Source organism: Rutilus rutilus (genome assembly GCF_951802725.1).
Source record: "Rutilus rutilus genome assembly, chromosome: 5".
NCBI lineage: Eukaryota > Metazoa > Chordata > Actinopteri > Cypriniformes > Leuciscidae > Rutilus > Rutilus rutilus.
In genome coordinates, this window is record NC_140213.1 from 17,807,461 (window position 1) to 17,811,513 (window position 4,053).

Genomic DNA, 4,053 nt, shown 5'->3' on the forward strand with positions numbered 1-4,053 from the left:
TGAAGAGTCTGCTGGATTATTTGGACATCCTGGACGAACATCCTGTAATAATCTGTGGCGATTTTAATGAGGATCTACTCTGCGCAGGGAAAAAAACTGTTCTGGAATTGTTTAAATCTAAAGGATACACGCAACTGATCACCACATCAACAACCAAAAAGAACACTCTATTGGATCATATTTACATCTCTCATCCGGATTTGTGCCTTCAGTCAGGTGTCTTGCATAGTTATCATAGTTATCACAATCCCGTGTACTGTATTTTGCGTAAATGAGTTTTTGTGATGGACCAGTATTGTTGTGTGTTGCGGTAGGTTAGTATGCCATACGGAACCGTTTGCCACTGAACCTTGCTTTAAATGAGACAGTGGGGCTTCGACAGCCTTAGTTGAACGGTTGGGCGCGTATGGTCGGGTTGTTAGGTAGGCCATACGGAACCGTTGCCAATGGACCTGGATACATGACATCAGCAGGGCTTCGACAGCCTTAATCAAACGGGTTGGCGCGTATGGTCATGTTGCGGTTAGATTGTGGTTAGGAGATTGTGGTTAGGTCATGTTTATGGTTTATGCCACTGAGCTACGAGGAAGGAGCAACCACAGCAGCAGCAGGAAGTATGGAGGAGTAGTGTGACAGCTCCAGGGAGGACACAGACAGTCATTGAGCAACAGTGGCAGTAAGTTATAAAAGACAAGGGAAAGAGAGAAGTAGCAAGACACCATTGTAATGTTTGATTTTGACCTTATAACATACATTTTACTTGAATTGATTTCAATCTACACAATTTGTGACAATCTGTGCGGGATATGCAGTCCCCTGCTATTTTATGATTGATATGTGCACTTCTATAAAGTTGCAGGAAGAATTGGGAGACCATAGCAGTCCTGTCTGGATACGAGTGTGCAATATACCTTCTAAAGCTAAGTGTTAAAAGATTTTGCTTCAGTCGGTGTACTACTGCTTTTCATAACCGCATTTGAATCGAAATGTTATATTTGAATCTAATTTTGATTTTAATGTTTTTCAGGAACCAGCCAAATGAAGTCAGATTGTCTGAGAAGATCACGTGTGCTACATCAATGACGATGACGAGCTGGATACCAGATTACGTGCCAATTTCTTTCCGTAAGTTTTATTTCTATATTTCTTTCTTTTTTTTGTTTATTAGTTCCGGGTGTATTAGTGATCCCATTGTTAATTTATTAGTTTCATGCCCGGAGAACAGGTCCAAATATCTATGGCATTGAGGACAACGCTGAAGAATGAAGAAGCAGAGGAAGAAGCAGACTGAGGTAAAGTTTGTCAATACTACTGATAAGGTCTAGTGTTTCAGTGCATTTTATTATACAACGGTTTCATTGTTTTTCCCAGGTCAAAAATGGTCTTCGTTGGTGGCCAACAGACACTGCTGTCCTATCTTGCCCTCTTATTTAAAAAAAGAGCAGATTTTACCAGTGGATTTCATAGTTTTGTAAGATAAAATTATAATTTTGTTATATTGATATTAAAAAGTTAAACTAAAAAAAGTAGCATCAAAAGGTTTATTTAAACTAATAGTCTTAATTTTCTACCATATAGCTAACAATTGAATAAAATTAACAGGTAGCTAACAACAACTTGCTTTGCGCTTTATGATGTTAATCACTCCAGTATGAACTTAATTTTATTTATTTATTTTTGACAAATGTTATTTATTTTAAAAACTGCTGTTCAATGTTTATTCATGTTAGTTCACTGTATTTACTAATGTTAGCACTTAAAACTTTTAATTTTAACAATGTACCAGTATTAGTAAATGTTAAAAATCACTGACAAAGATTAATAAATGCTAAAAAAGTTAAATGCAGGAAAAACCATGGGTTTTGTTCAAAGGTGTATGATTTGATGTGAAAAGCTTTGATTTTAACGTGCATGATGGTTCTCAGAAGTGACAGAGCAAAAATGGTATTTTGCCAGGCTTACATTTGACCCATCAACTATGCTGCTTAATAAGTCTTGGAGAATCAGAACAATTCAAATAAATTCACTAACATTATCATATATGTTTTACCTCCTCTGCCCTCAGGATATCCACGGAGACAGATGCGCGCCATTCAGCATAGAAACATCGGCCTCTCCCATCTGTGCAGAGACGGAGTTCACCTGAGCACAGAGGGAAACCAGCTTCTCCTGAGCAACCTCAGAGAAGGTCTGCAGGTGGAACTCCAAAGTTGAAGCCAAATGTCCTTTTAAAGGCAACAACGGCTCTTTTCAGAGCTACCCACTCATTCAACTAAAGAGCATTTTTACAAAATGTATTCACAACTAGGGCTGAACGATACATCGAATTTTCATCGTCATCATGATATGAACTCGCGCAATGAACACATCGCAACAGACAGCCTGACACAATGAATAATGCCTGGTTCAGATTACAAGATTTTTGTGTCTGTTAAAATGTCACGGTGTCAGATTACACGATTTTGACTCCTAACAAGAAACATGTCAGACTACACGTTGCTTTCCGACCAGTCATCGCATGTCGTCACACGCACACATTCACTCGCAAACATTCACTCACACACGCTCACTCGCACACACTCACACACACACTCACACTCACTGTCCCTCGCTCACTCACTTGCGCTCTCTCACTCACTCACTCTCTCACACACACACACTCGCTCACTCAAGCACACACACACACTCACTGTCCCTCGCTCACACACTCGCGCACACACACCTGCTCACTACACACACACTCGCTCACTGGCGCACACACACACTCACTGTTGTTCGCACTCTCACTCTCGCTCACATACTCAACCCGTCGTGGAGGACCGTTCAAAAATTAAACATGCTAGTCTTTCTGTCATGATGTCCTGAAGCATCGCAGAGGTTGTAGCCCACTATCACACGCTATATGAGATGAAACGATCGAATCTTGCGTCCCGACACCCATTGTCGTTTACGAATCCCCACGACACCCTACGTCAAACGGATTGTGCCAAAATCGTGCTAAAATCGTGTAATCTGAACCAGGCAGGTAATAAACTTTTGACCTAACACGCAAATAACCTATTAAAGCACTAAGACATGGGAACAGTATAGCTAACATTCACATTCAGGCTAAACTAGTACATAATTTAAAAAAATGCTTTTTATAATCTTAGGGGTAATGCTGTAAAGATAATTTTAATACAAAGTAATAACTAGTACAACACTAGGGTCTAATCCATTTGCTGGGTGGAATTTGACACAACAGGCGTTTAAAAAAATCTTTTAAATAAACATTTGGTTAATTGGCACATACTGTGTTTTTGTCTTTATTGAATGGTATTGAAAGTTACTCATTGTCACATTATGAATATTTTCTTGTGAACTTCAGAGAAGATCCAGGTATATTCACAGATGGTTCTTTAAGATGGTAAGAGGCCGGGTCATTTAAAAGCTTACATTTAAATGAGCTTTATATACTCAGCATTTATAAAATCAAGACCACTACATGTACAGGATATCAACGATCAATTAATGTTTGATGCTTTGAAAAGAATAACATGCATTCATATTCAGACACACCTGTTAACGTGTCTTCACACAGCTTCACTGAACAGCATCCAAATGGCATTTTAATCCAGAAGTGTGCATAATTGGAGGAATATTGATACATTTAGAAGTTTGTTTCATTTATTTAGACAAAATCATTATTTCTATTCATATTCCAATAAACTATGCGATCTGATGAGCAGAAGTGGCTTCCAGCGATTGCTGTTATGACCAAAGTAGGTACAGTAGGTGTGGTGTCATATTATAATTTTAAACTACAGTACAGTTGTTTTTTAATTCAACAATTTTTTACATAACAAAAAAAAAATTAAACAATTATTTAAAAAAAAACAATAAAAATGAATTATAATTTAACACACTTCAATGATTGGTTTAAACAAAAAGGAAAATGTGCAGTATGATCGATGGGGTGTCACAGTTAAGTGCCTTTTATAAAGTAACTGCACATGCGTCCTCTACTTGGGTCCTTCACACAAACGAATCTGCCATTTAAAAACAATACAAATG

General features: G+C 38.0%; 1 long non-coding RNA gene across 1 annotated transcript; it reads left to right on the plus strand.

The window, feature by feature from the left end:
• Positions 1 to 200: 200 nt before the first annotated feature.
• LOC311290446 lies at positions 201 to 2,868 on the plus strand. The gene is made up of 3 exons (XR_014627384.1): positions 201 to 1,125; positions 1,207 to 1,292; positions 2,066 to 2,868. It is a non-coding gene; the product is annotated as an uncharacterized lncRNA (long non-coding RNA).
• The last annotated feature ends 1,185 nt before the right edge of the window (positions 2,869 to 4,053 follow it).